The following is a 27,789-nucleotide window of genomic DNA, read 5'->3' as shown; positions in this document are numbered from 1 at the left end:
GGAGGAGGAGGAGGAGGAGGAGGAGATTGGATTTATACCCCGCCCTTCACTCGGAGTCTCAGAGCGGCTTACAAACTCCTCTCCCTTTCCCTCCCCACAACGGACACCTTGTGAGGTGGGTGGGGCTGAGAGAACTCTGACACAAACTGCTCTTTTTCAAGGACAGCTGTGCCAGAGCTTGTGACTGACCCAAGGTCACACCAGCAGGTGCAAGTGGAGGAGTGGGGAATCAAACCCGGTTCTCCCAGATTAGAGTCCGCGCACTTAACCACTACACCAAACTGCAAGATTTAAATTTTTCTCTCCCGTGCTGTTTAACATGAAGCTGCCGCTGGGGTGCAGTAGCCTGAAGAGTTGTGGAGAGGCATGATCGGCAGAATGATGGCGCCCAGCTCGGTGTCTCCCTGGCACCTAATCCAGGTGCGGCTGAGGATTCACTAAACGAGCAGTGGAGCCCTTGAAGGACTGGATAAACTGAAACTCAACCCAGACTAGATGGGGATGTCGATAGGGCAGGGTAGGCATAGTGCCTATTTTAGCTGGTGGTGCCCCTACTCAGCTTGAAGGATCAGGTACCTTGTCTGGGAAAACTCCTCTACACCTAGCAGGAATGAGCGCTTGTAGCATTTTCTATCATCTTTGGGCAATGTGCCAGCAGACTACACCCTCCCCTGGGAGATCAAGATCTTGCCACTGTAATACATGCACATAAACAAGCCTTGGTAATTTCTGGACTGGACTATTGTGATGCACTCTCTCTCTTGGAGCTGCCCAAATATGAAAGTGAATTTGAAATGTGGTGTTAGGGGAGGGTTTTGTGGATATCGCGGCCCACCAAGTAGACAAAGGAGTGGGTTCTAGATCAAATCAACCCTGAATTCTCCCTTGAAGCTAAATGACTAAGGAGAGACTCTGGTACTTTGGTCCCATCATGAGAGGTCAAGACTCACTGGCAAAGACAATAACTCAAGGAAAAGTTGTAGGAAAAGAAGACCCGTGTGATGGATTGACTCAATCAAGGAAGCTACTTCCATCAGTTCACCTGAGAAATGCTGTCAATGACAAGACGTTCTAGAGGTCATTAATTCATATGGTCACCATAAGAAGAAGAAGAGGAAGAGCTGGTTTTTATACCTCACTTTTCTCTACCCTAAGGAGTCTCAAAGTCGCTTGCAATCACCTTCCTCTACCTACAACAGTCACCTTTGTGAGGTAGGGGGGGCTGAGAGGGTTCTGAGAGAACGGTGACTGGCCCAAGGTCACCCAGCAGGCTTCTTCTGGAGGAGGCGTGGGGTATCAAACCCAGCTGTCCAGAATAGAGTCTGCCACTCTTACCCACTGCACCACGCTGGTGATCGTCTGTTTTACATGCCATCAAGTCAGAAGAGTCTTGATGACACATAACCCACACAATCTGGAAATGTACACTGTTTCAGAATACAGCTGCATCCTGATTAATTAGTCTTATTGTCTGGGAACAACATTATACCACAGATGATACTTAGCTAAACAGACTAAGGGCCTGTGTCCAGAAATGATGCAAGGCTGCACTATGGTCTGCTTTGAAGAGTTTTACAGAAGAGTTTTACAAGGGCCATTTCCACACAGAATAAACTGAGTGTCGACTGTGGTGAGCTTTGCACATTCAGAGACACTAATCCTCTGAATCCCAGAGCCGGGAGGCAACATCAGGGGAAGGCCTCGGCCTCCATGCACTGTGGTGGGCCCTCCAGAGGAGCTGGCTGGCCACTGTATGAGACAGGATGTTGGACTAGATGGACCACTGGTCTGATCCAGCAGGGCTCTTCTTATGTTCTTATGCTCTTATGTTGTTATGGGTGCCTATTGGTCGGTTTCTGTGCATCACCAACACCCTTCTCCCAATCCCTTAAGCAGTTTTGCCACCGTCCTGAGCATGCTTGCAAGCTGGTGAACTTCTATGCGTAGAATTTTTTTTAAAGGCAGGCTGATGCAGGAAGGGCGTAGCAGCACTATGGGATGAAATACCTGTTTGGCATGGGAGACAACCTGCCAGTCTAGCATTTGATAGCCTGCTATGTATCACCTGCAATACAACTTGGGAAGGTGAGTTCATGCTGTAGCTGAAGAACCAGTTGGCATTAGAACACCATGGCTTGGTTTATCCCTCAAGTATATCCCTCAAGTATATCCGGGCCCTGCGGAACCTTGTACAGTTCCGCAGGGCCTGGAAGACGGAGCTCTTCCGCCAGGCTGTCGAATAGGAGCCGCCGCCACCACTGTGCCATCAACGCTCTATAATCTCAGCACATTACCATCGCTAGCATGGGTTCCATCGGAGGGAGCAGGATGTTTTTTAGGGGACGACGGGGCACTGCTGCTGTTGTGTGGCTATGCACTGCTGCTGTTGTGTGGGAATATGCACTGCTGCTGTTGTGTGGCTATACCATTGAGAACACCATTTTGGCTTAAAACTTGGAAGTGGGTAAGGGAGCACCGAACGTTTGTTATGAATTTTATCTAATCGGTCTATTTTGTATTTTAGTATTTTATACTGCTTTATTGTTATTATCTGGCGCTATGCCTCTGTAAGCCGCCCTGAGCCTTCGGGGAGGGCGGGATATAAATCCAAATAAATAAATAAATAAATATCACACTTTTTAGTGCCAACGCGCTCCTGTTGGCTTAATAAGGTTTGGGATCACCACATCATAGAAAAAATTACAGATCGCATCAGAGGTCATTTCGGGGGGGAACGCGGGGGCCCCTGGGTGAGGTGCAGGGGGGCAGGGCACATGACGAAGCCCCGCCCCCTGCTTCCGGCCGCCCCGCTTGCAGCCCTCATTCAGCCAGGAGGAGGCAGGAGAAGAGGGAGGGTAAGTTGCTTCCTCCCCGCCTCTCCCCACCCCTGCCTGCCTGGGGCCAGGGAGGGCCTTGGCAGGGCTTCCTCGCACTCCCGCTGGCCTTGCAGGTCCACCACCGGGGCCCCTGATGTCAGGGGGTGTGGCATATGCTAATGAGTTATGCTTATGAGTTCCCCTAGCTCTTTTTCTACGAAATGACCCCTGGATCGCATCCAACAGTTGGAAATATACCCTAAACTATGTTGCCAAAGGCTTTCACAGGCGGAGTTCATTAGTTGCTGTAGATTTTCCAGGACGTGTGGCCGTGGTCTTGGCATTGTAGAAACTGATGTTTCGCCAGTAACTGTGACTGGCATCCTCAGAGGTATAAACACAGAAAGGTGGAATACGTGTCAAGGATTCCAATGTAAAGGAAACATCAGGTTTTACAATGCCAAGACCATGGCCACACATCCCAGAAAATCTACAGCAACTAATACCCTAAACTATCCAACTTTATGGAAAAATGGTTCCCATTTCTGGACCATGTTATAACAAATGACTGCCAACCACATAATCCAATATATCTAACCTTACTTCACTCTTAACACACACTAGATGAATCTGTCTGCATCTTGCAGCCATCATGTGACTCACTAAATGCTTAAAGACTAGTCGTGAATACACCAACCACTAATGTTAATCTGCACCTATGATTTACTACCACAGTCTACTTCAACCAACACTTTTACACAAGGCAACTTATAATTAGGTTTAATGTATGTAATATATCTTACCTACATATGTTTGTTTGTTGCACTGGTTTCTTGAATGTAATGTTCCTTTCGTAATAGTTATTTTTAGCATATACAGCTGCGTAACTGTTAGTAATTGTTTTGATTGAAATACTAATAAAACTCATGTTAAAAAAGTATATCACATTTTTAAGGGATGAATTTATTCTGCCCTCCCGCTCCTAGGGTTGCCAAGTCCATTGTTTTGATTGAAATACTAATAAAACTGATGTTAAAAAAAAAGTATATCACATTTTTAAGGGATGTATTTATTCTGCCCTCCCTTTTTAACCAACACATAAAACTCTCCTTTGTCACACTGGCTTAACCCCTCTACATGTTTATTTGGATTTACTGAGATACTGTAGCATTTATACTCTGCTTTGGTCCCCATAGGGATACAAAGCGGCTTACAACATCTTCACCTCCTCCGTTTTATCCTCATAGCACCAATCCTGTGAGGTAGGTTAGGCCAAGAAAGAGTGACTTACCCAGCAAAGCTTCCATGGTAGAAATTCGAACCTGGGTCTCCCCCAGTCCTAATCCAACAGTCAGCACCAAACTGGCTCTACAGCCTATTTTATGGGTGGCGGCCTTGTCTTCTTCCTCCACAGGGTGCTCTTTTCTTCCTCAAGTGTTTTTCTCCATCTTATCACTTAAGAAAAAACAATTCCCTTGATCACACTTGCTTTGGCGGTGCCAAATCTCCTTAACGGGATTAGACTCTGCATTATTACGTCAATTACTTATCAGAACATTTCCCTGCAATGGCCTAATTTTGGGAGCTTTGCTACGGGGTGGGGGTGGGGAAGGGGGCTGGAATCTACTTTTGTGAAGAATGGCCATGACCACATGGCTGTTGCTTCTCCTCCCAACGCCTCTGGTCTTAAACTATCTCCAGGACAAAACCAGGCTTGCAGAAAAAGGACAGAAAGGAAGTCCGGCGGTAGAAAGCCAGGAACTTCTTTCCCTGTTAACTGAATCACGATGGATAATTAATGGGGCACCATCCCTTGACTGTCATCCCGCTAACAGCTTTGCAGCCCAGAAACAAGGAGGTATAATAAAGCCATCTGTTACCAGTAATGCTAACTGCTGCTTCTCTGGAAGCCTTGCCTAAGACAAGAGCTGCTATTGCACAGTACCGAAGGATGAGAACCGGTTCTCAGACATCCTGAAGGAGCCTCCATAGAGAGAAGCCTCTAGGTGACTGTAGCAGTTGTTGGTTTTGACAGCTGCTACAGCAACCTAACAACCCCTCCCAGCCCTCTTTCAGTACAAAGCACAAAAGCTCTCTTACTCCTCTTAACTGCTGTGGGTATGTGCAAGAACGTAAATGGGCAACGGCGCCGAAAGAGGACTAGAAGTTGGAGGCCCAATGATGCCTGTAGCAGCTGTCAGAATCAACAGCAATAGTCACCCCAGTGTTAACCCCAAAGTTTGAGGACTGAGGGTGGAGAGGGTGGAGCCACATCTCAGGCTCCTCCCACTTCATTCTGCATCTCTCATGTTGCTCCTGTCATACAACTTCAGAGTCCTTTGGTGAAGCGAACGTCAGCAGACAGGTGTCTGTTCTCCAAGCTTCATGCAATATGTATTCGGATTTGTTTAGACATTAAATCACTGTTCCAGTCAGGCTGGTTATTCCACTTACTGCTGCCCTCGCCTGCAAGTGTTATTTGTGTATACAAACGCAAGGGGACTGTTGACAGTGATACTCGGGGACGCACAGAAACTGGCTGCGGAAGAGGCTTGAAGGCAGAAATGCCCAAAAATATGTTGCGGGGGGTGACAGAAAGAACCTGCTCCCGTCCCACTCTGCTGAGAGACACATGGTGCTCCTAACATGACTCGAAGTGACAGATTAACTCTAAGCAGTCTTGAGAATAAGACTTCTCTCTCTCTCTCTCTCTCTCTCTCTCTCTCTCTCTCTCTCTCTTGCAGTCTGAAACAGAGTTGCCCTCGTCTGAGCCCGAAAATTTCAATGAGCTTAGATGGGGGAGTAACTCTGCATAGGACTGCACTGCTAAACCTCCGGGGAGGGCGGGATAAAAATGTGAATAATAAATAAATAAATAAATAAACCAAAACCAGGATGGATTTTGCACCAAGGAAAGGGCCACTCGTCCAGCTGTTCATCTGCTCACAACTATTTAAAACAAGAGGAGCTGGCCTTGTTAGTCTGTTGCTGCAAAACAGTAAAAAGCCCAGTAGCACCCTTAAGACTGACAAACGTCAACTGCTTTGCATTTACATGGCACTTTCTGGATCCTCTCCCCCCTTCCCCCTACCACCTATATATCTCTTTCTTCATATCCTCCATGTATCTGACGAAGAGAGCTGTGTTTCTTAGTCTTAAAGGTGCTACTGGGCTTTTTACCATTTCAAAAGTATCACTGCATAGCGCTTGAATCTGAGCAAGAATGAGAGACATCAGTCATAGGATCATGGTTGGACACGGGCTGGGAAAACCCAGGTTTAAGTTCCATGCTTCGATATACAGAATTATTTTAATAACTTGCGCAACCTGAACTTCTACAGAAGCAAGTTTCACTTCCTGGAACTTACTCCCAAGCCAGCACACACAAGAAGGCAGCCTTAAAACACCGAATTTTTAGCAACAACTCAGGACAACCCACACAGCATCACAAAAGTTCCATTCGGTACCTCAAAATCAGTATTATCTGATAGTCAACATGGCCCCAATCTGCAGATACTTAAAATCTGCAGATCGGGGCTATATACAGTCTAGGGACATTTTTCCCCCTGCAAACTTGGGGAATGCAGGAAAAACCCCTGAAAACAGGGAAAACATTGGAGGAGAGCTTATATCCCCAAACCACGGTTTACAGTGGGGAGGTAGAGAAGGGGAGGAGGTTGGGGGAAGGTCAGATTTAGAAAAAGACAGGGCCAGCAGGAGGGCAAGGGGGCAGTGTTGGGGCTGGGGGGAGAAGAATTTAGGTGTGGAGGGAGAGAGATGGGAGGGGGAGGAGGAGGAGGCGACAGTGGGAGGAAGGGTAGAGAATGGGGGTGGGAGGTAGATATCAGAACGAAGCCAGAGGACAAAGCAGAACTATCATGGCCACAGGGTTAGACTTAGTTGCCAGTCTCCAGGTGGCGCCTGGGGACCTCCCGCTTTTACAACTGATCTCTAGCTGACAGAGATCAGCTCCCCTGGAGAAAATGGCTGCTTTGGTGGTGGACTCTGTGGCATTGGACCATGCTGAGGCCCCTCCCCTCCCCAAACCCTGCTCTCTCCCGGATCCTCCCCGAAAGTCTCCAGGTATTTTCCAACCCAGACCTGGCAACCCTGGTTAGACTAGGACTGGGAGATTTCCCTGTGAGTTTTTCATGTGTCCTTGCTTGCATATTCATAGTGCAGTGTTTGTGTGGTACTTGGGATATGGTTAAGAATCCAAGTCTAGAATTTCTACATTCTAGAACCAATCCGTAAGGCCTCAGTTTAGACTGGATTTCTCTCAACATATAAGCTGGCTAGGAAAGATGGTGTAGTCCTCAAATGCATCTTCGTAAGCTGCTTAACTGGCCCCTATTGAAAGCCACTTTATAATACATTGTATGAGCTGATACACCCAGAATGTGTATGATGACTGACTGCTGAAGGAATAAACAGCCTCACAGTAGAAAGTCTTACGTTTGAAAAGACCCTAAAGGAGGCCAAAAAGCCATTGTTGTTAGACGGGAGAGATCAAATACTCATTTTCCATTAAATGCATGGAGTGACAGTCTGGGCTAGGCATTTTCTCGTCACCTAACCTACTTCGCAGGGTTGTTGTGAGAAGAAAAGGGAGGGGGGAAGAACCATTTACATTCTCTTCAGCTCTTTAGATGAACAGGATAAAAATGCACTAAAATTTGTTTCTTTCTAAACAGTTGTACAGAATACCATTGCTCGTTATCTCTCTGCAAGTACAAATCCATCCTTTTCCAAAACATAAAAGCCAAACCTTTAGGAAGAAAGACTGGCTCTGAAGACGCCAGTTGCCCAGGGGGCTACAGCCCTCTATTTACCCTTCCCCATTTGTTAAGCATGGATGAAATACCACATGATTGTCATTAACACCACTGTGAAACTCTAAAAGGCAGATGGGCCTACTCAAGCCGGTTCTGGCAAAAGGCCCTTCGGGGATCTGGTTTATTTCAGAACACCAGCACGGAAGATAATAGGAATATCGACACTGAGGTCAAGTTACAGACGAACAGTGGAATATAATTCTAAAATAGAGAGGCACGGTTGGGATGGCTACGGTGGAAAGGAATCAATACATTGCCTTTTAAAGGGTTTTTTGGTTCTAAAAATATACTGAGGCAAAAGATGTCAGTTCCTCAGACAGGAGCAGGTTAGGGAAGGAAAACAAATACTAGTCCGATAAATCCACATGTGATCTTTCCCCATACTCACTTCCCTTATGCAGTGGGGCTCTTTCACATCTTCCGACCCACCACGTGGAGGCCACAAACCCCAAGGTGGAACATAACCGAAGCTTTGTTCATGCCACAATTTTGTGGGATCACAGAAAACCCCAGAACATGGTACAAAGGAGAGAATTCAGCTTATTGGGAATCTCAGCTTCCATTTTTTTAAATCAGCAAGTCACTAGCCCTGATGGTTGCAAGACACCTGGACACACATACACAGATGAACACACGGAGCTACCTCACACTAGTATTGTCTACTCAGACTGGAAGCAGCTCTCCAGAGTCCCAGGCTGAGGTCTTTCACATCATCTACTACCTGCTCTTTTAAAACTCGAGGTGCCAGGGGGGTGCCTGAAAATGTTCTTCAGGATACCTCAGAAGCTAAAAGAGTGCTGAATAAAATTTTCTAGTGACCAGGGGCTGGGGTTTCTATGCCTTGTGTCGATTCTGGTCCCTCCCTTGAGTTAGGTTTGCCAACAGGCCTAGAGAAAAATGGCCTGTCTCTTTCAGTCATGGCTCTCTCAGAACTGTTCTCTCAGGAGCAGTCCTCAAAAGAGCTCTCTCAGCAGCAGCACCCCGCCTCACAGGATGTCTGTTGTGGGGAGGGGAAGGGAAAGGAGATTGAAAGCCGCTCTGAGACTCCTTCAGGTAGTGAATGGAGGGGTATAAATCCAAACTCCTCCTCTTCTTCTTTATAGTACAGGTGTAATGTGTGGAAGGGAGCTGCGGTGGCTCAAGTGGTTAAGACGCTGAACTGCAGGCTGTGGAAGGTCAGTAGTTCAGCAGTTTGAGACCCGAGTGCGCCGCATGATGGAGTGAGCTCCTGTCTCTAGTTCCAGTTCCTGCCAACCTAGCAGTTCGAAAGCAAGAAATTGCAAGTAGATAAATAGGTACCACTTCAGTGGGAAGGTAACAGCGTTCCGTGCGCCTTGGTGTTTAGTCATGCCGGCCACATGACCACGGAAATGTCTTCAGACAGCAAACGGAGATGAGCTGGTGAAGTGGTCCCTGGCATGAGGTAGGGTTGCCAACTTCCAGATGGCACCTGGAGCTCTCTCCTCTATTACAATTGACCTCCAGACCCCCAAGATCAGTTCCCCTGGAGAAAATGGCAGCTTTGGAGGGTGGACTCTATGGCACTGTACCCTGCTGAGGACCCTCCTCTCCTCAGGCTCCCCCCCCCCCAAATTTCCAGGTATTTCCCAACCCAGAGATGGCAAAACTAGCCTGAAGAGAAGCTGTGGAAAAACTGTCTTGGTGACAACGGGTTTTGTCCAGCCACTGTTAGAGACACAGAAATAAGAACAGTAAACAGTGGTGGTAAGTCTTCTAAAAGAATTCATCCCATCTATGAAGTTAATGTGTTCTATTATTTGTTTATTTGACCTTTGTACCCTGATATTCTCCAGAATGGAGGTCCAACCATCCTTCTCCCATCCTTCATTTTATCCTCACAACAACCCTGAGAGGTTGGTTAGGCTTCCATGACTGAGCAGGGATTTGAACCTGGGTCTCTCAGACCCCATTTCAACCCTCATAAACGCTACACCAAGCTAGTTTATAGGCTGTGAGCTGCTTCCAGGGCTTAGGAGTTGAGATGGCAAGATATAAGTATGATTTTTTAAATATATATATATCAATCAATAGATAATTGAGTAGACCTTGAAGCGCTGCTGTACCACCAACTCACAGCATCCCTCTCCCCCAGCCTCTCTGCCCCTTCTTATTATTCGGAAGCTGGCTGCTAAAACGTTGCCTAGTTCAAATTCCTGCAGAGAGTTTTTGCAAAAATTCCCAGCTATGCAAAATCCCCAACAAATGAACACACACACAAAAAATTGCTGCATTGGCCAGACACTGAAACAGAAGACAAAGGGACAGTTGTCCCATTCGAGCCATTCCTAGCAGTCAGGCATTCCACTGGAACTAACAAGGGCCTTCTCAGGCCGCGGCCAGGACAATAGACTTACATTCAGAACAGGGATGACTCACCCGGGGGTGCCCGGGTTCAATTCCCAGCATTTCCGGTTAAAAAGATCAGGTGGCAGGTAGGGTTGCTGGGTCCCCTCTTGCCACCAGTGGGGGATGGAGGAGTAAGGTTGCCAGATTCCCAAAACTCCTGGAGATTTGGGGATGGAGCCTGGGGAGGACAGGGACCTCAGTGGGATACAGTGCCAGAGAGTCCACCCTCCAAAGCATCCATTTTCTCCAGGAGAACTGACCTCTGTAGCCTGGAGATGAGGTGTAATTCCGAGGGATCCCCAGGTCCCAGCTGGAGGTTGGCATCCCTAGTGGCAGGTGATAAGAAAGAGCTTTGCTTGAAACCCTCGAAAGCTGCTGCCAATCTGAACAGACAATGTTGACCTTGATGGACCGCAGCTCTGTAATTAAGGCAGATCCATGTGCTAATGTGTGTGCGTTTGACCTCAGAACTCAATTCAGTAGTAGGTTCATTTAAATTTTTTACTTTCTTTATTGTCCAGCTTTCTTACTGGGACCCCGCTGAGTTAAAAAGTTTAAGACAAAAAGCCCTCCAACCCAAAAAACTCAAAGAATGAAAAGATTTAACACAATAGAAACAGTAGAAGACACGCAAAAACTGGATTACAGAAGTCAGAAAACAATGCGGCAAAAACAAGATAACGCATAAAACAAACAGCCCCATAAACTACAGTCCCTTGGCCTTCTGAAAAAACGTCCTCTTAAAAAAATTCCAATTTTACTGCAGACTAGGGTTGCCAGCTCCAGGTCTGGAAATGCCTGGAGATCTGGGAGGCGGACCCTGAGGAGATTGGGGTTTGGGGAGAGGAGGGACTTCAATGGGGTATAATCAGGGCTCTTTTTGTAGAAAAAGCCCAGCAGGAACTCATTAGCATATTGGGCCACACCCCTGACAGCACAGCTCATTAGCACATTAGGCCACACCCACATGTTACCAGAAGTGTGGTCATCCAGCCACACCCACCTTTTGCTTGTTATTCTATTTACCTTGTTTGTTGTCAAACCCAGGGCCTTTTTTTGTAGCAGGAACTCCTTTGCATGTTAGGCCACACACCCCTAATGTAGCCAATCCTAATGAGTTTCTGCTGTTGGGTGTGGCCTATTATGCTAATGAGTTCCTGCTGGGCGTGGCCAACTTGGGAGCTAGCCGGAACTCCGTTCCTGTGCGTTCCTGCCCAAAAATAGCCCTGGGTATAACGCCAGTAAGAAAAGGACAAGAAGTGAAGTTATCGTCAACTGTCAAATAAATGGAGCCCAAAATAGTCCCAATCCATGTTGTCGAATTACAAGATGACTGACCAATGTAACTGCCTTGGAAGGAAGAGGAGTGGATCATTTTAAATGCTGAGAAATGGTCCGGCGTTAGGGTTGCCGACTCCAGCCCAGGAATTGCCTGGAGATTTGGGGACTGTGCCTGGGTAATGGGGAATCTGGAGAGGGATTTCCCGGTTGCCCTTTGAAACTACCGTTTTCTCCAGGGGAGCTGATCTCTGTAAGGCTGGAGATCAGTTATAATGCCAGGATAACATCAGGACTGCCAGCCTCCAGGTGGGGCCTGGAGATCTCCTGGTATTACATCTGATCTCCAGCCTTACAGAGATCAGCTCCCCTGGAGAAAATGGCAGACTTGGCAAGTGGGCGCTGCGGGATCATACCTGCTGAGCTCCCTCCCTTCCCGAAACTCCACCCTCCCCAGGCTCCACACCCCAAAATCTCCAGGTATTTTTCATCCCAGAGTTGGCAACCCTACCCAAGTCCCACCCGGAGGCTGGTAACACCAGGGCTTTTTTTGTATAAAAAGCCCAGCAGGATCTCATTAGCATAATGGCCACACCCCCGACAGCACGGCTCATTCGCATATCAGGCCACACCCCCATGCCTTCCCTTGGCTTGCCCAAGCGCCCCGTGGCTGCGGAGAACCCAGGCAAGCCGGACCTTGGGCAAACTGAACCAATCCTTCCAGGGCCTCCCTGGTCCGCCTGCCTCGGAGTCGCCGGGGGGCGGGGTGTTCCTCTCCAGGCCTCCCCTCTGTAGCCACGCATGCAGAGGTTTTGGCTGTAGTGGGCGTGGCCAACTCTGAAGCCAGCCGGAACTCCATTCCTGTGTGCTCCTGCCCCAAAATAGCCCTGGGCAACACCATTCAATATATAGTCAGTGCTGATGTGTGTGCCTGCATGAGGCTCAAGTCCATGGCCCCTCCTTTAGAAAAGCTAGCCTGGTGTGGGGTCTGGAGGAGCAAGGGGGCGCCGAGCTACAGCCTGGACAGCAACAGACAGAAAAGCACCGCTCAGCTGACCAGGTAAAGACAGCCAGACAGACTCCAAGCATGTATACCTGGCCGATCCAAGGCATTGCCGGCTTGGCTTAGGATCAGTGGGTCAATCGAGGCAAGGTGAGAAAAGGAAGTGTAATGCGTTCAGACAAGCTGGTAAATATCAGGAAATGTCAGGAAACTGCTTTGCTCAAGTGCCCATCAGGGCTTCGGGAAAAGTCAGTTTCCCACCGAGCCGGAGGGAGAGAGCAGATGGGTATCTGGGTGAAAAGACAGGGCTGCTTTTAAAGTCTAGCTGGAGACCAAGAGGCGAAGGCTGTCAGAGTCTGCTGGGAGTTGGTAGAAGCGCCTTAGGAGGCAGGAACACCCACCCTATTTCTCTCTGAAGGTATGACGTGGGGTGGCTGTAAGAGTCCATCAGCCTCCTGTTCTCTCTTCCCTAAGGGAAGCCCATAGGGTTGTCAGGTCTGGGTTGGCAAATACCTGGCGACTTTGGGGGTGGATCCTGGAGAGGGCAGGGTTTGGGAAGGGGAGGGGCCTGAGCAATGTATAATGCCATAGAGCCCACCCTCCAAAGCAGCCATTTTTCTCCAGGGGAGCTGATCTCTGTCAGCTGGAGATCAGTTGTAAAAGCGGGAGATCCCCAGGCCCCACCTGGAAGCTGGCAACCCTAGGAACCAACCTGAATAAGCGTGCATGGTGTCATCCATGAGCAGATGCAGTCTATCAGGAAGCACCGCTCTAGTCCTCATCCCAGCCTATCTTTTCATATATTTGGGAACAATGAACATTGGAAGTTAACTAATTGGATTGCCAGCTCTGGGTTGAGAAATAGCTGGAGATGTGGTGGGTGGAGCCTGGAGAGGGGCGGGGTTTGGGGAGGGGAGGGGCCTCAGCATGGTACAATGCCATGGAGTCCACCCTCCGAAAGCAGCCATTTTTTTTCTCCAGGGGAGCTGATCTCTGTCAGCTTGAAATCAGTTGTAAAAATAGATCTCCTGGCCCCACCTGGAGGCTGGCAACCCCACGAACGATACACTTATTACTTAATCCAAACTAAAGCATGAATAACAGTGTGTGTGTAATATTTAGGAATCTGTGGGCGCGGCTGGTTTTTTTTGGAGCTGCGGAGTTTAGAGTTCACAAAGGTCAGAAGAAGGGGGGGGAAGGGAGTGACTCAGCAGATGCGTAACTGACAGGGACATTCCTCAAGCGGCAGAGTTAGGCAGATGTTGCCACCCAAGAGGATAGGTCTGTCTTTCTGAAGGGCTGTTTCGCATTGCAGGCTCACTGGCCTACGTACAAGCGGACATTCCCGTTTGCTCAAGCCTCTGACACTGCGCCTGCACGGGCAAACAGACTGCTTGCATACCCTGGCACATCAGCAGCAACTCAAACTGGCGGCGATGTGTGTGTGTGTGGGGGGGAGACGCTAAATCTCCCCTCCCATTGGCAGGCTGTGCTGCTGCTGCTGGGGTGAACAGACAACAGCCAACATTTTGCTTTCACCTCCGAGGATATCTCAGGATGCCAGGCCTCCTCCGTGGTCTCTCAATAATGTGTGCGCCTTGCAACCAGTAGAGAGAGATTACAGTGCCCTTCCATTCAGTAAACACCCACCCACCCACACGTACCTCACCACTTTGGTCAGGATCCTGGAACTAACCCATACGTAGCTCAGCCCTAGGGGAAAGAAAGGAAAACTCTGCAGAGAAGTTGGCAAAAAGACTGGGTGCTTGCTCTGCAAGCTTTGCTCTTACCCGATTAATATATAAAATGCTATCAGTCAGGTATCACATAGCCCATGTTCCTGCTAAATGACTCTTTATGTATTATTTACATCAGGGCTTTTTTTGTAGAAAAAGCCCAGCAGGAACTCATTAGCACATTAGGCCACACCCCATGCTTGCTTGGGTGCCCCACGGCTGTGGGGAGCCTGAGCAAGCCGGCCCTTGGACAGGCCGGGGAAGGCATGGGGAGGCATTTAAAGGCCTCCCCGATCCTTCCAGGGGGGCCCCTGGCCCACCCACCTTGGAGTCGCCGGGGTAGGTGTCACTCTCCAGGCCTTTCCTCTGTAGCCACGCACGTAGAGATTTTGGCTGTAGTGGGTGTGGCCAACTCTGAAGCCAGCCGGAACTCCGTTCCTCTGCGTTCCTGCCCCAAAATAGCCCTGATTTACCTATACCAACCTCAAGATGGGACTTGCAGTTCTCCTGTAATTATGACCAGTCTCCAGACTACACAGATCAGTTCCCCTGGAGGGTGGACTCTATGAACTTACATCCCCGCTGAGCCCAATCCCGTCCCCAAATTCTGCCATCCTCAAAATCCACCTCCAAACCCCCAGGAATTTCTTAAGCCAGTGCTGGCAACCCTCTTGTACATAGGTGTGCAGCTGCCTTGTCACCTGCTTTCTCAGGCTGCCATAACAAATGTACACCTTGCCAATCCAACTGGGCCATTTTTTCCCCAGTTGGCTTCAACGTGGTGAGGGTGGGGAATGGGGATCCAGGGAGGGCTACAGTCCCTGAGAATGTCATCCCAACTGGACAGGAGGGAAAAGTTCCTAGCAGAAAATGCATTTCTTGTTAAGACCAGCAGGTTGACCTCGACCAGCCACCTGAGGTTCCCAATCTATGGGCTGAAGACCACTGCATGAAAATGCTTGAAAGGTGCAGGCGTGACTGCAGTACACTTGGCCCACAAAGTTCACATACATATGACTTCTGGTGACCCCTACGGGGCTTGGACTTTTTTTCAAAGAGGTGGCTTGATTAGCCTGCCTTGGCATCCCACCTCTGGTATTCCTTGGAGGTTGCCCTTCCAAGTCAGCCTTGCTAAGCTTCCAAGATCGAGCTTGCCTGGGCTATCTGGGTCAGGGCTGCCCACAAGTTTCTTGATTTGAACTCAGAAGTCTTTGACACCTTCTTCGGAATCACAGAATGCACTTTGCATTATTACAGACGTTTCTACGAAAGTTTGCAGCTTGGACCTGTTGGGATGCACTGACACCCTTCTTACTGTCTGGCAAACCAAACCATATCACAGCACAAGACAATCCCTGCTTTTAATCACTGCTGGAAGATCCAGAAATAAGTAGACTTTAGCAACAACATGGAAATATACTCTATCATCCTATGGTTTCTGCCCTCCTTAGCCCAACACCATCTCCCAAAGCCATTTAGATAAGACTGAGCTGGATTACACTGAGGCAGGGGTCATTTCCTGCAGGAGCGCACAGGAGCAGAGCTCCGGCAGTAAAGAGCCTAGGGGGCAGGCACATGCAACAAGCCCTGCCCCCTGCTCCCAGCAGCCCCGGGCCACGAGGAGCAAGAAGCAGCCAGGTAAGTTGCAGTAGGTGTTGCCTTCTGACACCCTTCCGGTGATGTCAGGGGGTATGGCATATGCAAATAATTTATGCTAATGAGTTATGCTAATGAGCTCCTACACCTCTTTTTCTACGAAATGACCCCTGAGGGATGCATTACACCAGGATAACAACAAAGCTCTCACAAAGGCCCAGGTGAAGGACTCGCGTAAGACCGCTGGAGCACCATATGGGGTCTCCTATGCAGAAAAACAAGCATGTACTCTCCTCACATCATCTCTCTGACACAGGGCCGCCCTTCTCAAATGCCTCCCTGAATGTACTGCCAGGGAATTTGGGAGATCACTACCAGCGATCTGAAATGCAGGAAGGGAGAAACTGGTGCAAATGTGGGGAGGAAAGCACATCAGGCATAATTACAGACTGCAATTAGGGCTAGCGGGTTCGATACAAGGCAGAGTTCCCAAGCCTTTAGCAATGGCAAAGGAAAGTGACGTTGATCCGGTGTGAGCTCTAGGGTTGCCGTCTCTATTGGCCTGGCCCTGTTCCAGTGTCTTCAGCGACTGGACAATCAGAAATACCACTGGTGGAACTTTTCCCTTCGCTTCCAAGATCTGCCTGGCCTGGGCCGTCCAGGACAGGGCAGAAACTGGGAGAGCCATGTTCAGATCCCCACTCTGCCCTGAAGTTAAGTGGACGACCACGGAGCAGCCACCTACTCATAACCTAACCCAGCGCTTTTTTGGTAGAAAAAGCCCAGCAGGAACTCATTAGCATAATAGGCCACACCCAACAGCAGAAACTCATTAGCATATTAGGCCACACAGCTGATAGCACAGCTTATTGGCACATTAGGCCACACCCCCATGTTACCAGAAGTGTGGTCATCCAGTCACACCCACCTTTTGCTTCTTATTCTGTTTACTTTGCTGTCAAAACCCTGGCCTTTTTTTGTAGCAGGAACTTATTTTCATGTTAGGTCACACACCCCTAATGTAGCCAATCCTAATGAGTTTCTGCTGTTAGGTGTGGCCTATTATGCTAATGAGTTCCTGCTGGGCGTGGCCAACTCAGGAGCCAGCCGGAACTCCGTTCCTGTGTGTTCCTGCCCAAAAATAGCCCTGGCAACCTATTCTCATAGAAAAGGAACAGAGAACAGTGTACGTTGCCCTTTGCTCCCTGCAGGAACAGTGGGGGGAAATGTACTACAGAACTACTACTACTACTGCATAGACATACAACATAACAGTAGAAAAGAGCAAGAGTCCAGGAGCACCTTAAAGACTAGATAGAGCAGGTAGAGAAAGAGGTACTTTCCTCCCTTTCTCACAATACAAGAACTTGTGGGCACTCCATGAAATTGCTGAGCGGTCAGGTAAGAACAGATAAAAGGAAGTACTTCTTCACCCAAAGAGTGATTAACACATGGAATTCACTGCCACAGGAGGTGGTGGTGGCTACAAGCATGGACGGCTTCAAGAGGGAATTAGATAGGCATATGGAGGAGATGTCCATCAGTGGCTATTAGCCAAATTGGTATAGATAGGGACTCTGGGGCAAGTGATGCTCTGTATTTTTGGTGTTGGGGGAGGTCAATAGTGTGAGGGCTCCTAGTGTCCTGGCCCCACTGCTGGACCTCCTGATATCACCTGGTAGTTTTGGCCACTGTGTGACAGAGTGTTGGACTGGATGGGCCATTGGCCTGATCCAACATTGGCTTCTCTTATGTTCTTATGTTAACAAAATACGTGGCAGGGGATGAGCTCTAACACAGCTACCCATCTTGACCTATCAGCATGAGAACAGGGATGCCAACAATACCAAAATGTACTGAATGTTCTTTATGCTGGAGCTGAAAATGCAACATGTGGATCAGCTCTTCCTTACAAAGGATGTTTATTGCTCTCAATGAAATAAAATTTAGGTGACTCACACTTGCCTTTTAATGAAGTATCCTACTCACTTTAAGCAGATCACCTAAAACCACAACTGAGGTGTATTTTTTTTAGATCTTGAAAGAGATTAGAGAGAATTTACAACCTAAACATCAAAAGCTACCTCCACTTGCTAGAAGGAAAGGAAACGGTGAATATTCTCTCTCATTTCCTATTTCAACAACACACTACCAGAATAAAACAGCTTCTTTACATGAAAAAGAAGTGTGCCCCACCTATTAAAATTTACTCCACTGATAAACATATGGAGCAGAGGTCCATCAGTGGCTATTAGTCACAAGGTATAGATAGGAACTCTCAGTCTGGGGCAAGTGATGCTCTGTATCCTTGGTGCTTGGGGGGGGAGAGCAACAGCGGGAGGGCTTCTAGTGTCCTGGCCCCACTGGTGGACCTCCTGATGGCACCTGGTATTTTTGTCCACTGTGACAGAGTGTTGGACTGGATGGGCCATTGGCCTGATCTAACATTGGCTTCTCTTATGTTCTTACCCAAGAAAGAGGTTATTTAGATATTTATATCCACTTTTGTACCCAATGAGGACCCAAAGGGGGTTACAACAATGTTCACCCTGCCTCCATTTAATCCTGACAACAACCACCCGGTGAGGTGTGTTAGACTGAAAGAGAATGACTGGACCAAAGTCACCTGGGGAGTTTTCATAGCCAAGGGAGAATTTGAACCAATCCCAACCTAGTAGATGATTCATCTACTGACTAAAGACTGTTGGCCTAACAGAATTGCCAACATCCAGGTGGGGTCTGGAGTTATCCAGTTGTTAGCAAATGACAGGTTTTCCTGTGATCCGATTTTCTGCGGTAAATATTGTGGTATATTCCAGAATTTATTTTCTCTCAAGATCCACAATACAGAGAGATAAAACCACAGAGAACACTTAAGCCACTCTAATAACAGCGCCAGTGACCTTGACTTTCTCATCGGAAGCAACCTGAGAACATCTGCCTTCCAGTGCTGATAAAAGACGCAGAATCTTGATCAATACATTTGGAAATCAAATTACATTCATTCATTACGCACACACCAAAGCACTCTAGGGGACTCTAGTAAACCAGAGAGAGGAATGCACTTCAAGAAAGAACGTGACTCAAATAGGGTCAGTAAATTTTGGCCAAAAAAAAAACAGGTAAGGAAGTCATCATCAGAATTCACCCTTTTTGTTGACCTGTGGCTCAGTGCTAGAGCATCTGCTTTTCATGCAGAAGGTCCCAGGTTCAATCCCTGGCATCTACAGTTAAAAGTTCAAATAGTAGGTGATGAGAAAGAATTTTGCCTGAGACCTTGGGCATCTGCTCCCAGTCTGAGCAGACAGTATTGACCTGGATAGACCAATAGTCTGTCTGGTTCAGTATAAGGCAGTATAAACCAGTGTGGTGTAGTGATTATGAGCGGCAGACTCTAATCTGATTTGATTCTCCCTTCCTGCACATGAAGCCTGCTGGGTGACCTTGGGCCAGTCACAGAACTCTCTCAGCCCCACCTACCTCATGAAGTGTTATGGGGAGAAGAAGGGAAGGAGATTATACATCCCTTTCAGACTCCTTAAGCTAGAGAAAAGCGAGGTATAAAACCCTATTCTTCTTATTCTTCTTCAAGTGACCTCAACGGAACTGACTTTTAACTACTCCAGTTAAGGCTGAAGGAAATATTCAGTTGACAGGGGAAATACTGAATTAATGATTGATGAGAAAACGTGGTCTGTTGGATAGGGAGGGCTGGACTGGAGGGGCCTGAGTTCAATTTCCTGCCCTGCCACATACCTCACTGGGCAACTCTGGACCACTCACTCTCCCTTTCTGTTTTCCCCCCCATCACAGAGTTATTGCAAGGATGCAGTAAGATTACCCTATGTACTAGCCCAATCCTGTCAGATATCAGAAGCTAAGCAGGGTTGGCCTTGGCTAGTACTAGGAAGGGTGGCCTCCAAGGAATACCAGAGTCATGACACAGAGGCAGGCAATGGCAAACCACCTCTGAAACGTCTCTCGCCTTAAAACAAGTGTAGTTCACCACCTGGTGGTGCACAGGGCTAAAAGAGCTAGAACTTCTGGCTGCCAGACAATCTTACGATCTCCTGGCTATTCTACACTCAATGCCATATGATTGATTAATTACCCCACGTACTGCCTTCTTCTCCTTGGAGAATAAGTCAATGGCCACCAACAGGAGGAGGACGGATGTGATTCTTCTACCACACAACTGCTGTTTCCAAACTTTTTACCTTCACTTCCACCTCAATTTGTTAGCTGAGGAATTCTTCGGCTTTTGCTGTAGAATCCTTGCAGGGGATTCTGGAGACCAACGTTCACTCTAAGCTGTGGAGTCCTGTGAGCAGAGATTCTAGTTTCAGAGCCACTGGCATTAACATTGTGAGCAGGTGATTTGGCTACTGCATGAATTAGTTTGCTCTGGATCCCTCCTTCCTGAGCTAAGACAGAAATGTGTGAGCCAGAGGCTAAAAAACTGTGAGCTGGCTCACACTAACTCAGCTTAGAGGGAACACTGCTGGAGACTGCTGTCAAGGGTGTGCATGGATTTTGCAGAGAGTACTAATCAGGCCTTTGGGGTCTCACTGTTTTTTTGTTTTTTAAGTAAATTTTATTAATATTTTGTACACAAATCAACATATCCAATCGTAAAGTCAAAACACAAACAAAGCTGTTACCAGCCTTAATGTCAAACAATAGTAATAAAGAACTGAGTAGTCGTCATATAGTGTTAATGTCAATTATACAGTAATAATTCGTATTTAACATTACTAAGAGCTTCCACTGCATGCTTGGTATCCTCTATTGGGGTCTCACTGTTAGCGCATGCCAGAACATATCAAATATTTCCCTGTTACTGAATGGCAACAAGCCATTTTCCAAAGACCTTGGAATCACAGAGTTGGAAGGACCCTCCAGGGTCATCTACTCCAACCCCCCGCAAAATGCAAGAAATTCACAACTCCAGTGACCTGTTCCATGCCCAGAAGATGACAAAAAACCTCCAGGATCACTGGGGGCCAAAGTGGCCTGGAGAAAAATTGCTTCCTGATCCCAAAGTGATGATCAGCATTTCCCTGGGAGTATAAGAAAGGGCCACAAGAACTAAGCACTAATGCAACCCTTCCTGCCCTCCCTCTCATGGTGCCTGTCAATCATATCTTCCCTCTCCCTGAGGAGTATGAAACAGAGTATGAAACCATATCCAGGTAAAATGGAGAAGGGCAGTCATGTTGTTTATATGAATAAACCATAAAGTAAAATGTACGAACTGCTAGGAACCAAAAGGAAAAGCCATCTCACTCTGCTATATAAAATGATACACTTCAGCTGAGGAGACCTGGCCACAAATTCCAGCCCACTAAATTGTCTGGGGCTTGCAGCTTAACCACGTTGCCTTAGGTTTAAGTCCTATTGATTTTTAGGGGGACTTTCTTTGGAATGACAAGGACTTCTACCTCAGAAACTTAGCCTAGCTTCTCTGGCATTACAACCACAGGGAGGGGTATGGGGCAGCCCAGTGGGCACTTCTGCCCACAGCAATAAGACAAGAAGACAAAAGTCCGAGGCGAACCTTAGAGGACCCTTTCAGGAAGCATATTTCTTCCTCAGTTACCGCAATTAGTGACTTCATACCAGGGGTCATTTCGTAGAAAAAGAGGTGCAGGAGCTCATTAGCATAACTCATTAGCATAACTTATTTGCATATGCCACACCCCCTGACATCACCGGAAGTGTGTCAGAAGGCAACACCCACCACTCAGGCTCCACTGGACTGTTTGGATTGCTAGCTATGGGGGGGGGGGACGTGCAGATCTGTCCTCGCAGAGGAGGGAGAGCTTGTACCTGAATAAAACTTGGTCTTAAAGGTGCCACTGGACTGTTTTGGACCAGGGGGCCGGATGGGGGAGGCTCTGCAGCTTAGCTGGCTGCTTCTTGCTCTGACTGAGGGCTGCTGGGAGCAGGGGGGGCTGGTTGCACGTGCTCGCCCCCTGGGCTCTTTACTGCCGGAGCTCCACTCCTGTGCGCTCCTGCAGGAAATGACCCCTGCTTCATTCCATCAGAGTCTATGTGCTTCCTTACCAATGGTCATGCCAAATTTACTACGGAGCCGTGCCCTTCAAGTTTCAAAGCCCAAGATACACCTTTAACCTCTAGGTGACAGCACAGAACCCACTTATCAGTAATCACTATCAGAGACATGTGACAGGAAGAGGCGGAGCCCGAGTGATAAACTTGTTGCTATCAAGGCCAGAACAACAGATAAGGGACCAAGAAAGCCAGAGACAGGAAAAGCAAGTTGAGTACTAGGAAGAGTACCATAGTGAGGAACACGCCAAGGGTTAGAGCCACAGAGGAATGCTTTCTACCACTGACTGGCCTTCCCGCTGCGCCCCAGAGTGTGCATGCAAAGAGAGGCAGGAGGCAGGGCAGTGGCACCCTTGGTCTCCGTGCACGCACACTGGCAGCAGGTCCTTCTGAAGACTAACAACAAAAAAATCATGGCATCTCTGTGGGGGCTTATGATCCAGCAGATTCGTCTCTGCAACCCATTGGAGGGTCCCAGCCCCTGGCTTAAATTATTTATTCCATTTATAGACCATTCTCCCCTACATGAAGGGCTCAGGGCGGTGAACAGCATTTCAATAAATGACAGGAAAAACCAATAGCTATTACAAGACCAAGCCGTGTCCTTACCACATAAGGGAGGGCAGAGGAGAAAAAGGGAGAGGCCAGGCATGATGGAAACCATTGCTGTCCTCAACCATAGGCCTGGTGGAACGTCTCACAGGCCCTGTAGAACTGTGCCAAGTCCCGCAGGGCACAGATGCCGAAACGCCCTGGCTCTGGTTGAGGTCAGCTGGGCATCTTTTGGGCCAGGGATCACTAGAAGGGTTTTCTCTCCAGAGTGTAAGGCTCTTCTCGGGGTATACCAGGAGAGGCAATCCCACAGACATTGGAGTAAAGAATGATTCCCGTTAAGGGGCTGGTTCACACAAGCATGTAAATCGCTGGCTGTCTCAGCCTCTAATTACCCTCATACTTACTGGTGGTCAATAAGAACGCATGAACCGTCTCCACTGAGAAAACACTATGTGTGAAGCGGCATCAAGGGACACGAAAGTTATAATTCTGGGGTTTGGTCAGCGATGGCATGCGAATCATCACTTGCCACTGCACTCCCCGAGCAGTCACCGGCTAGCATGAGCCAGCCCTAAGCATGCTATGGAAGTGAATCACAAATTACATGTTTGTTTTATTATAAATGTCATTCAAAGGCTGTTAAATTCTAAATTCATCATGCAATCAGCACTGTAGCTTTAACTCGCTCTGGCTACAATCTAGGCATGCTTACCTGAAAGTAAGTCCTCTGAACTTTGGCGGGGTGCGGTGGGGTGGGGAGCTTTAAACCTGAAGAGGGTCAGGCTGTCATACAGATAGTGCTCTGGGTGCAAAATCCACTGACCTATCCATATTGATCTGTTGCAGCAAGGGGGGGAAAGAGAACTTGTGGCATCTTCCAAAAGCCATTTGGAGACAAGGGACCTTGATTATACTGTCAGAGTCATCAGGGAAACAAGTACTAGTTAGTTTTATTGTGTCTGGAGTGTGGGATAGGTTCCTATCCAGAGAAATGTGCACACTTTCAACTCCAGGCTGAACCCATGGCAATCCAACAGGCAAAACTTTATTCCTTCACTTTATCTCCGTGCCAGGACAAGCTTAATTTCTGCACATTAGTCAAGCACATTTTTATCCTATACTTCTGCCCCTCTCAGGGTGGTGTGCATGATTTTTCCTTCCCCCTTTTTATCCTCACAACAACCCTGTGAGATAGGTTAGGCTGAGAGGGAATGACTGGTCACCCAGTGAGCCTCCCGACAGAGGGTCTTATACATCACATTTGTATCCCACCCCCTTCCTCCCAGGAGTGCAGGGTGGCATACGTTATTCCTCCTTCCCCCATTTTATCCTCACAACCACCCTGTAAATTGTCTGTGGGTTCTTCCCAGTGAGTTTCATCACCAAATGAGAATTTGAACATGGGCCTCCCAGATCACAGTCCAACACTCTGACCACTACCCACCACGGCTCTCACTGCTAAAAAAAAAAGCGAAGGTGCAAGGCTAACAAAAAAGCTGGCAACTCCAGGACGACACTTTTCAGGACATTTAAATGCACTTTGTCAGCAGCACTCAAATGAATGCAAGTCTCTCCCCCCCCCCTACACGCACATTCCACAATGAGCCACCAGCCGCACCCCTACTTTGGTCTACCTTCCTCATGCCCCTTAAAGAAAAGGCACGACACTATGTCCTCCTTTTACTTGGTGGGAGGGGAGGGAAGAGAATAAACTAATATGGAAAAAGAAGCACAAGCGGTGCCTGCTCTGTGGTTCCCCGAGAAAAGAAAAATCATTAACTTTTGAATATTTTATGCTCTCGTTCCCAAATGGCAGAAAGGCACAGCAAAGTACTTTCAAAGTACTGTTCCAGCCAGCTGCGAAGTCCTGAGGTCGGGGTACCACAGATGATGCTGCGTGGAAAGAAGCCAGGGCTCCCAGCACATGTGACTGTTGAGCATTGCTGACCCCCCCCCCTGCAAGACCAGCTGCTTGGGGTTCATTCTTCCACACTACTCCAGAGGGGACGGAAGCCCTAGTCTTCTTTGCAGCTGGAGAACTGTCTCTGGTGGAGACAAGTTCCCAAAAGGCTGTGATCACCCACACACTAAATAATCTACTTCCGATCCACTTTCCAACTGGGTTTTACTGTGTGAACCGGCAAAATCCAATTCGAAAGTGGGTTGAAAGTGGATCATTTAGAGTGTGTGATCGCAGCCCAAGAGCGCTTTGAACATCCTGCATGGGTTTGTTCCTTTAGTTGGGCTCTTTTGTGTGTGTGCATGCACAAAAGGTACAAAAGATGAAGCTGCTGTTTTTGTCTAGGTTAGGCAAGAAGTGTAAAAAAACAAAACAAAAAAAAAGGCAAGAAGTGTGCAAACCTGGGGGTTCCACAGAGCTCTTTTTTCCAGAAGAGAAAATCGCTCACATGCAACCTCACCATACACTTTGCTAGTTCAACAACCCAATCCTATTCATAGCTGTTCAGAGGCTAAGTTCCACGGTGTTCAGTGCGACTTACTCCCAGGTAAGCAAGTATAGGACTGCAGGCCACCGCTTGGGAAAGAGTCCCAACCCAATGCATCTGGACCGCCTGTCTTTCCGGTAACGCAATGAATTCTGCAGGAGGCCACGTTCCCATCTCAAAGGAAAACCCCACTGATGATACTCAGCATACCTGCCAGAGAGAAAGTAAAGCCCACGGAGCCCCCTGACTCCGAGACGTCTTCTTTTTCAAGGGGCTAGAGTATGAGATCGGAGTGTCGCTTCCAAAAAATGCTCCGGGGACCGCCAACCGGATCCAAGCAGGGAGTGGCCTGATCGCAAAAACCTGGAACGCTGTGATCGCATCAACTCAAAATAAAGGAGGAACGGGCCGGAAAACGTACGTGAAAGGAGTGGATCCCTTGCCTGTATTTTCGACTTTCAGCCCGACCATCCGCCCAAGAGAATCCCCATATTAGGAGACCCGGAAAGCCGCTGGCTTGCAGTAAGCCTTGCAAAACGCTCCGGCTCGAACCGGCGACCATCAGATCCCACCCCAGCCAAGAGCTCATCCGACCTCACCACGAACTCCGAAGGCTCCTTGGCGAGCCGCAGGAGTCGCTCCTAAACCCTTCTGATCTACGCACAGTTCTCGAAAGAGATCGGATATCTCCTGCCTCCGCAGCCCAGGGGGGATTAAGGCTAGCCAGACAACTGCCAGGCACCGTCCAAAGGAGAAACGCGAAAAGAACGCGGGAGAGAGAGAAAAGGAGGCTGCGATCCTATGGCCTTGGAGAGTCAACCGCTGCGGTCTGTGGGACTTGCCTCCGAATTAGCAGTTTGCGTATGCTCGGGCTGCAACCCTTTTTTACCCTATTACATAAGGGCATTTACAAGCAACGTGCCTAGGATCGGGCTGCAACGCTTTACGTGGGAGTAAACCCCATTACGTAATGGCATTAACGAGTAAAACATACCTAGGATCGGGCTCCAAAAAGGAACCGGGGGGTGTAAAACAAACTCGTAGGAGCGATGCTTAAAGCATCTATATTCGCTCTCGGCTCCCGCCACCGGGGCGTGCGCGACACTTCGAACTTTTCTTTGCGCGCGCGAAAATAGAGGGAATTACGGTACCTGGGAGGGGGCGCTCGGCTTTAGTTCGGCTGCGGCCGGCGTTGAAGCCTTTGGATCGTCTGACTGGCAATCGCCGGCAGGTGCCGGCTGCGCTGCGAGGGGGCGGGGCTAAACACAAACAAGCCCCGCCCCTTGTTCCGCCTCTGGCGTTGCCTGCCTGAGACGGTCTCTCCAGCCGCTTCTGGGGCAGGCGGTGATTACTTTACCAAGGGAGGAGCCAAGACCCCGAGCTGCTAGCAAAGCGACGCCCCGAATCCCCGGAGGGTGGGATGCGGGGCGGGATGTACTTAAGGGCAGAAAGCATTTTGCACATGCTCAGAGACAATGTTTTGGTAAGAGACATCGTCCTTTTCAGCCCTGTTCTTTTTCCTAGCCTCCCCTCTCCCCCCTGTGTGTTAGGTTTGCCTGCTCTGGGTTGGGAAATACCTGGAGATTGGGAGGGGGGAGCCTGGGGTAGGTGGGTTTTGGGGAGGGGAGGGACCTCAGCTGGGTACAATGCCATAAAGGTCGCCCTTCAAAGCAGCCATTTTTCTCCAGGGGAACTGATCTGTGGAGATCAGTTGCAATACCAGGAAATCTCTACACTCCACCTGGAGGTTGGCAACCTGTGCTCAACTGCATGTTGCAATTCCTTTCCCCACACACACATACACCTTTTTTTTGGTGTTTTTTTGCAAATATAGTGGCCCTTACTGTTTTATCAAGGAGAACAGTGTGGGGACATATTAACTTTTCTTCCCCTGCCCTTTTCTCCCTGAAGAAAATTTTAAAAAGAAAAAAATAACAGCTCCGCTCCTATCCTCTTTTACCTCTACTGGAGGAAAAATTTCGATACCTGTAAGTTTTCCAGGCAGCAGTTTTTCTGGCGTCTGTAATTTTCACAGGCACAGATCACACAGTAGCCATAAGACCTAAGAACGTCTTCAAAATGACAGCACAGGACAGCACAGCACATAGTGCACTTAATTATTATTTTTTTTAACTTTTATGGTATTGCAACCTGGAATATGGTTGAGCGCTTTTGTGATCTGAATTACCAGTGGGCTTGGGGGGAAGGGTCTGTGATCTGTTTTGGGTAAGGATTTGCAACAGCATGTTTCATAGAATCACAGAAGAATTGTAGAATTGGACTGGAAGGGGCCATATAGGCCACCTACTGCAACCCCCATGCAGGCCACCTACTCCAACCCCCAGCTCATTGCAGGATCACCCTAGAGCATCCCTGGCAAGTGCTTGTCCAGCCGCTGCTTGAAGACTGCCAGTGAGGGGGAGCTCACCACCTCCCTAGGCAGCTGATTCCACTCTTGAACAACTCTGATTATCAAAAAGTTTTTCCTAATATCCAGCAGGTACCTTCCTGCCCTTAATTTAAACATTCTTGTGAGTCCTATCCTCTGCTGCCCACAGGAACACCTCCCTGCCCTCCTCTAAGTGACAGCCCTTCGAATACTTCAAGAGAGCTATCATGTCCCCCCTCAACCTCCTCTTCTCCAGCCTAAACAGTCCCTCGGCCTTTCCTCACAGAGCTTGGTCTCCAGGCCCCCGATCATCCTCGTCACTCTCCTCTGCACGTGCTCCATTTTGTCCACATCCTTTTTGAAGTGAGGCCTCCAGAACTGCACACAGTACCCCAGGTGCAGCCTGACCAATGCGGGGTAAAGGTAAAGGTAAAGGTTCCCTTGCTCGAAAGCCAGTCGAATCCGACTCTAGGGATGCGGTGCTCATCTCCGTTTCAAAGCCGAAGAGCCAGTGTTGTCCGAAGACGTTTCCGTGGTCATGTGGCCGGCATGACTAAACACCAAGGCGCACGGAACGCTGTTACCTTCCCACCGAAGTGGTACCTATTTATCTACTTGCAATTTCTTGCTTTCGAACTGCTAGGTTGGCAGGAGCTGGAACTAGAGATGGGATCTCACTCCGTCATGTGGCACCC

General features: G+C 48.5%; 1 protein-coding gene across 1 annotated transcript in view; it reads right to left on the bottom strand.

Annotated features, from left to right (window-relative positions):
• FRMPD1 (FERM and PDZ domain containing 1) overlaps positions 1-25,903 on the bottom strand; it is a 107,417-nt gene extending 81,514 nt beyond the window's left edge. Inside the window, exon 1 of the mRNA XM_015422663.1 lies at positions 25,857-25,903. The gene's annotated coding sequence lies outside the window, so the exon portion shown is untranslated. The remainder of the gene's footprint in view (positions 1-25,856) is intronic.
• Between the last annotated feature and the right edge of the window lie 1,886 nt (positions 25,904-27,789).

The sequence above is a fragment of the Gekko japonicus genome, unplaced genomic scaffold (assembly GCF_001447785.1).
Source record: "Gekko japonicus isolate JY-2015 unplaced genomic scaffold, Gekko_japonicus_V1.1 scaffold2136, whole genome shotgun sequence".
NCBI classification, from domain to species: domain Eukaryota; kingdom Metazoa; phylum Chordata; class Lepidosauria; order Squamata; family Gekkonidae; genus Gekko; species Gekko japonicus.
This window is presented reverse-complemented; position numbering and strand designations above follow the sequence as displayed.